General features: G+C 38.6%; 1 long non-coding RNA gene across 1 annotated transcript; it reads left to right on the top strand.

The window, feature by feature from the left end:
- The first annotated feature begins 420 nt into the window (after positions 1-420).
- LOC104910599 lies at positions 421-8,264 on the top strand. The gene is made up of 3 exons (XR_793220.3): positions 421-680; positions 4,323-4,468; positions 7,495-8,264. It is a non-coding gene; the product is annotated as an uncharacterized LOC104910599 (long non-coding RNA).

The raw sequence follows: 8,264 nt of genomic DNA on the forward strand, positions 1-8,264 counted from the left end.
AACTAATTTCATCCAATTCTTCTAAGGAAAAAAAGTGGAGTTTGTTTTATTTTATTTTGATTGCCATATTAAATATGTGGCTCTCTCATCTTTTCTACCAAATGGCAGTAGATGTTTGTGCTTGGTGTTTTGTTTTTTTTTAATACCTATGTGTATTGCTAACGTTTATAATAATAAAATTTAAAATCAGTACACCCAAGAAACTCAATCAGTATGTATCTGGGGGACTAGGAAAAAGAAATAACAACAATATTAACCAGCTCAAAGGAAAATTCACAGGAAAACGTATCATCAAGACAAGTGGTTCTGTGTGTAGCAGGGCTAATGAAGCCTTACTTTCTACTAACTGATTATAAAGGATTTTCAAATCTATTCCAATTGCTCTCTACCCCTTCCTTGTCTCCTGTAATGTTGCCAGTAGGCAAGATGGTTGGTGATGGTTGGATTCTGCCTGTCCTGCCTGCTCTGAGCACTAAGCTACCATGCCAGCAGCTTTCATTAGACAAGCAGAAGCTAAGTGACCTTATGAACGCTTTTCTTCTCTTACAGGTATTTATGTTTGGCCAATAGGTCCAAAATTATGTTGGTGAGATCAGACAGAAAGATGGAGAGGCAGCCAGCCTCCTGTGGCCCATGAGGTTAAGGATGGAGCTGGAAACAGAAAGGAACAGGAAACGGAGGTGATGTGTGAAAACAATTAGATATCATCTGGGCAATCAGAAATCTAAATGCTTTTCACAAAGCCAAGTGCTATGAGGAGATATTTGCTGTTCCTCTGGCACAGATTTTCTGCCACAGCTTGTTTTCCTGTTTCAAAGGAGAGCTTGCATTTTAAGAACTTCTGAAAATCCAGAATTGTTTAAACATAGATAGGTATGTTATAATTAAAGCAGCAATATATACCGTTACGTATTTATAGCTCTGTGGCAGCTTAACCTGGCAGGCAGCTAACACCACACAGTTATTTGCTCACTCCTCCTGCTCCAAGTGGGATCAGGAAAAAAAATAACTGTAGGTTGAGATGAAAATTATTTACCGAGACAGAAAAGATAAGTAATAGTAATGATAATATTATACAGATATATATGTATATAGAAAACAAGTGATGCATAACATAATTGCTCACCACTCAACAACTAGCACCAGGCAGTCCCCTCCAGCCAATTCCAATCAGTTTTACAGTTTTTACATTATGTCATACAGAATATCCCTGTGGCCAGCTTACATCAGCTGTCCTAGTTCTGTCCCCTCCCAGCTCTTGGTGCCCCCCACGTCCTCTCGCTGGCAGGGCAGTAGGAGAAGCTAAGAAAGGGAAATGTCCTTGGCTCTGTACAGCACTGCTCAACAAAGCTGGAAACATCAGTGTGTTATTAACATTGTTTTTTCTCCTAAAGCCAAAACTTAGCATTGTACCACACACTATGGAGAAAAAATGTCCAAACTGAAACCAGGACAAAGATCCACTGCTACATGGCTCAGGTATTTTGTGAAGAATCACAGGACTAAGATTTCAGAAAGAACCTGAAGCATTCTCCAATGGACCAATAAATCCTGAGCAGGAGTATTTTAATGCTACAATAATGCCTATATGAAATGCTGTTATAACCTAAATTTCCATCATGGGTTGTGCTGATTAACTATTAGACTAATAAAACACCTACAGCTCCCTATGGTCTTATATTGCTCCAGTACATTCGTAATTTGCAATTATCTGTGAATTACCTTTGATACAATAAGGCAAATGTGCAGCTGGGGTAAAATGTCATCACTTTGTGGGGAATTAGAACATTTTCACAGCGGTTGAGGATCTGTCTCTACAGATATACTTTTGGCACTATTCACTGCTCTTGTAGCATAGCTGGCCTTTACGACTGGCAGAAATCATAGAATCATAGTATGAGTTGGGTTGGAAAGGACCTTAAAAATCATCAAGCTCCAACCCCTGCTGTGGGCAGGTAAATGAAGACCTGGAGCACCACTGGTGTCTCATGAATTACATCTCTTGTTTTCACTGAGCTTTGAATTAAGCTTTTTTTTTTTTTCTTTTGTATTTCACTCTATCTTCCCCCCTGCTGAAGCTTAGACCATTATAGCTAAGATAAGAGCTGCATAAAAAGAGTCATTTAAAGGCATTTCTAAGCTTTGAAAATTAGTATCAGCTGAAGCATCAGACTTTGGTAGTGGCTCCTTTCCTTCTTTGAACTATCCCTTTACAAATGCTAAATGCCCTTAAGTTACCAGCTTCTCCTTTCCTCAGTCTCTCTTCTAGATAAACCAAAAGCCGTTTCTCCAGGTTTTTCATCCAAAAACCTGTACTGAAATAAGAACGGTAACTGCAAAGAGCAGAGATTAATGTCCAGTTTCTTGCTAGCTGTAGCTATACTGACATTAAAATAATGTGAATTTCTAGTACAGCAGGAAGAATTGAATTGAAGTGGATTGCTTCAATAGAATTTGAATATGTTTACCCACTTTGAGAAGTGTAACTAATAACCGAGGAGGAAAATACTTCTCATATCACCTCCAGCACTAGGAATAGGCATAAGATTCACTTCTTATGGGCAAGAAAATGCATAGACATTATAACAGTTGTAAATGTAATGTATTGTCTTGCAGTGTCTCCCAGCAGGGATCAGCTCCCTGTTGAGCTGCATGTGGGGAAAACATGCAGTAAAAGACAATGACACTGCAAAATCCTCCTTTCAAAAGGAAGTAAAATGGAATTTGCAGAGCAGTGAGTTCAGCTAGTTCCATCTGTGTACCTTCACCTGTATTGCTGTGGGACTCACTATCAACAAGTGGTCTTCTCAAGGAAACCTCCTCCTTTGACTAGCTGGTTATTGAATTCCTTTGGGTATCGTTGGCACCAAAGAGACAGATGTCCTTAAAGAGAGACTGCTTGAATGAGGAAGATGATGATCTCAAAAATCCTATACATAAAATGAAGCAGCTGTGGACATGCACAGGTTCTGCTCATTCCCCACAAGGAAGAATAGAGTCCAGTAAAGTTAAACATTAAAACTGCAAAATTAAAATAAATAAATAAATAAAAATTAAATATCTCTTTTCAGGAAAATGACTTCAATATTATGCTGACTTCCGTACTACAGAAGTAAGAAAGGAAAGGCTGATATAAAAGGCACTGCATGGGGTTTCTTTGCTGAGTTCATTACCTACTTCAGTAATTGCATTTGCTCACCTAAAATGAAAGTGGTATTTACAGAATAGCCTCCAAGTTGTGATGTGAGAAGTTATTTTTATTTGTTAGATAAAACCATGGAAAAGAGAGCTGGTGATGACGGCTCTTTTTGGCTGCCCACTTTCTGTGGCAGAGCTACAACCCACAGGCAAGAAAAAGATTTATGATACTGCACCTGCATGCATCTGCTTTTGTTGTCATGCCAGTGTAAATCAGAAGCAACTCCGTTTATTGTTAAACCACAGTGTGCAGATACTAAGGCACTACTCTTTTAGGTGCTTTAGAAAGAAAAATGATTGCAAACTCCTTCAGACAGAAACAAGGCTTTCAAGTAAATCAAAAGGAGTCCTATTTTATCTTTGTGTTACGTGTTCCTAGGGTACATACTGTTAACCACAACCATTTAATTACTAGCTACTAACTTAGCTTTTTAAGTACTCTTTTGTAGGCATTAAGCTGTTTGGTTTTTTTTGAAAGAAGTGTCACTGTGCAGCAGACAAAACCTGAGTTTGCGCCTCTGCTTACAGCTTAGCTAGCAAAATCATGAAGCACAAAACTACTGAGCTCCATGATTTCTGATGGGGAAAAAAGCTTTCTCTGCTGGTTTCCCCAGAGGTGATTTATTCTGTAAAACAACGCTGTGCAACACTTTATGCCTTCAAAGCAACTCGTGCAAAATTAATTACATTGCACTACATTTGTAGGAAAATACATTTTACTACAAGTTAATTTGAAGAATAAGATAATATACAATGAATGCTGTAACAGAAACAGTTATGAGTTGCCTTAACAGCATTTATAAATCAAATCACTGCACATCGATAACCTTAAAACTAACCTACTTCAGGCTTTTGCAATAATGTAGAAGTAAAGTAGTTTTTGAGCAGCTATTTCTCATCCATAAATTGTGGCTGGAGATGGAAAACGTAGATTATTTATTTAAAAATACAAAACCTATTTTCTTTCAACCTTAGGACTCCATGAATTTTGCACCGTCTGTTGTTTTTTTGGAAGTAAACAAACTACCCAAAATCCTTACACATTTTGAGACTGTTTTTCAATGAAAATATTTAAAACAAAAATATTAAATCAGTGCTAATTACACGCCCTCTGTTCTTTACAGGCAGTTGGGAGTTCCAACAATAGAAAGCCTCCAGCCGAGCAGCAGGGAGGAAAGGAAGAGCTGGGGCTCAGTCACTCAAACCGACCCACGTGCCCAGGTTGTTGCCCTCAAAACCTCACTGCCTGTTATGCCACTGCTGAGATCATGTAAGTCCACTTACCTTTGCCCACCTCAGAATTCATTTTTATACCAAGAGCAAACCTGGGAAAAAATATCTTGCATTGTTTTTGTTCATCTTTTAAATCGTCTAGTTGCCAGAAAAGCTCACCTGCACTAAACTAATTGCATAATGTCATATCCGTAGCAGAGGAACTCCCCACAGCAGGTTGACACTATTAAAGTAATGATACTTTCATAACAAGTACACATGTGCAGAAAGAACTGCCAGTGCTGCTTACTTGGGACTTTACTTCAAGTTTTGCAAAGTGAAGTCTTGTTCTTAAAGCCCCAGCTCCTAGACGAGATCACTGCGATCCAACACCTGAGGTTTCCCTCTTCTGCTGCTTTCTTTCAGTATTTTTTTCTGGCTTTCCTGACTCTGGAAAAGCCTGCAGTATGAAGTGAACATATCTTACAGACTTAAACACCAGGCAAATATGTATTTATTCTCTGCCTTTAAGCCTATCGTACAGACGATCAAGACCTTAGACTAACCACTTAGCTCACTAATATTGAGTGACTAATCCCTCCCCCAAAGTGTAAGATGGGTAAGAAAGCCAAGAGATAGTGTTATTTTTAATTTTCCAGCTGGGGATATAATTCACAGTTACTTATACCTGATCCAGAGCCTATTGATGTCAGCTGATTGCTTGAGGTCACAGAGCTAAGCACACCTTTTCTAAATCCCTGATGCTGCTTTGAGCATAAGAAGTCTTTTCTTACTAAATACCAAAACTAGGTAGATATATCATCACTATGCAGAATTTACAGAATTTCTACTAATCTGAACAGGACTCACATACATATGCAAGCAAGTCATAGAAGCTAACTCTGTAGAAGCATTGCCTGGTATTCAACCAGTTCTTTAATTATCTAATCTCTCTGCATGAGTTTCTATTAGGTGGAGAAAGAAAGGGGTTTTCTCTCTGCTGTTATAAGTGGTTCCCTTCAGATTTATTGAATCATTAAGGTTGGGAAAGACCTCTAAGATCATTCAGTCCAACCCCTAACTCATCCCTATCATGCCCACTAACCGTATCCCTCAGTCACACCTCTACAGTTCTTGAACATCTCCAGGGACAGTGACACCACCACCTCCCTGGGCAGCCTGTGCCAAAGCACTGCTACTCTTTCTGAGAGGAAATGTTTCCGAGTATCCAACCTGAATCTCCCCTGGTGCAACTTAAAGCCATTAAGCCACGGAAGCATCATGAATCTGAGAATACTACAAATAATACTTGCTAAATCATAATGCTTGAAACTACTAACAAAATGCAATAAGAATGTAAATGCATACATTTCTAAATATATGGTTCCTGTTCTTTCATATTATAAATCCTGAGAAGAATTAATTACATGCAACCTCGAGACATGAAGCTAATAGTAATTATCTTACAAACAGAATCTAGGTGTAAGCATCATGTTAAGTCTGTATCAATGTTATATTTAATTAAGCAGACTATGCATCATACAGTAAAATGATCTCTTGATTGCTCTGATAACCAGCTGAAATGAGGTTCACCAATACTAACAAGTATTCACTGAAATAAGGAACTCAACTTCTGTGCTTTCAAGGTTGCCTCAGAAAACATTTATTATAGTGAATTAATGGACTTAGATACACAGGTGAATCAGTGTTTGAAATGCAAATTCTTTAGGCAGTCTTGGAAATCTTTGCCTCGCAGTGTATTTGTACCAACTCCCTGGTGCTGCGCCTAAGTAAATAAATAAGGTCCATGCCCAGAAGGATGGCCACAGCCGTGTAAATTGAACATAACTTTCTGAGCATCTGCTTTCAGCTAATGGTTGCTGTTGCTCTTTGGCATGCATTTTACCTCTACATAGAGAGCAGTTCGCAATCACCATTCGTAACTCTTTTGCCACTGCTATAGAAACTGAGTTTGTGATCTGAAGAAATTCCAAGTAAAAATTAAAATGTAAGTCTGTGTATTGTCCCAGAAGACTGCAGTTCTTCTGTGCATCATGGAAGGATTCCAGAAATGTCACTCTTGTTTCTGTTAATATATTTATTTTAATAAGCCTGTAGGAAAGCTTAAGATAAGACATATGCTCAGTCTTTTGTTGGATTGAAGCCTTATTCAGTACAGTGTGCAGATAGCTCTTTTTAATAACTGCACAATATTACTCAGTAAATTAAATAATACAAACCTACCATTAGAAATTCTATCAATAGTCATCACATCTGTTTGATCATTTTGTACATGTTTCCCCTTCGGCGATATTCAGAAAGTCTCAAAAAACATTTGGCCTTTTAAGAATGAGCAAAGGAGAGATTTAAGGAGGCACACATTGCAAAAACATCCCTTAAATGATCAGGAACACTAGAAATGTGGTAGCATTCTACCCTGCATGCTTCAAAGCCCTTCAATTGAACATTAGAAGCAAACTTATCCACCAGTTCCAGCTGTTGCCAGTGAGGATATGGGATTTATTTTTTCTTTTAGCAAAACAGTAAGTCTCAAAACTCTACTGTGTTACCGAAGGTTCCTACAATCTGAATAGCTTAGAATTCCCAATTTCACAGCACAAGAGGTCAGCTCATATGTTGAGGCACAATGAATTATGAAAATCGTGGTGTAAATATGAGATGTTCTCAGTCGCTGCTTACTGCATTGTAAAGTTCCTTCTCACCCAGTTCTCTCATTCTACTGTTGTTTATATCTTTTGATTCACATCATTAATAAAACACATCTCTACCTCTCTTAGATAAGTCCTTTTGTTTGCAAACAAAAAAATTTAAAAATGCCAGGCTCCTGTCCAGTTCACTGTATTGTGCACAGCTGAGTATGTTTAGATACCAACAAGAATCCAGGGCACTGCAGAGACGCTTAGCTTTGAAAATGTATTAAAACTGAATATCTATTCTAAAGCAGACGTATCATGCTCTGAAATCATCATCATAACCTAAACATCAAAAGACAAGCAAAGGACCTATTCTGAGTCCAAAGTGCAGTAAAGAGGTCTAAAAGAAATGTGTTGGTTCATTTGTAAGGATCTTGGAAGAAAGCAGATGAGGATTGTGAATGAGCAGAAGCTGTGAGTATCTCTCCGAGAGACGAATAAAAGTTATTGTATTATAGAAGATCACAGCAGAGTCTAAAGAGAAACGTGGAAGTGGCACCGTGTGTACTACGCAGATCCCCAACATACTGGAATAATACACTCACCTTGTCCACAATGCAGATCTGCTTCTTGCTTTGCACATCAAGGATCTCCACTTCAAAGTAAGTGATTTTTGAATGTTTGAGCACTGGTGGTGGTTTGAAATGGCCAGCAGAAAGCACCAGCTGAGAGAAGTTGAAAAAAGTGCGCGTGTTTTGTGACATGGACAGAGGTCCTCCATGAGCTGAAAGATCCTTCTTGAGTTCCGAGGCGCTGGTCTTCCTTCTCCTGAGCATTGTATGACCCAGCAACAGCTACTGTCATGTCAATAGGGGACAGTTCCAGGGGGAAGCCTTCCTTCCCCGCATCAGTTAAATACAATCACGGACTGATGAGACATGAAAGGTCAAGTGGTGTTCCATTTTAAGAGTACTGTCATATTTAGCAGGAGTGAAAACAATGGCTCCATAATCCAAGTCTATATTTAACCAGCTATTGTGATGTGCCGTATGTCTGGCTTTTTTTCTCCCTTTTAATTTAAACCAGCGTTTGAAACAACACATTGTACTTTTTCCCTAGCACGTTAAGTCAGATCCCAAAATTCCAGAGCCCCGGAGAAATCAGAAATGAATGCACTGAATTCCATTGTTATCTACTGAG

Source organism: Meleagris gallopavo, chromosome 4, assembly GCF_000146605.3.
Source record: "Meleagris gallopavo isolate NT-WF06-2002-E0010 breed Aviagen turkey brand Nicholas breeding stock chromosome 4, Turkey_5.1, whole genome shotgun sequence".
Classification (NCBI taxonomy): Eukaryota; Metazoa; Chordata; class Aves; order Galliformes; family Phasianidae; genus Meleagris; species Meleagris gallopavo.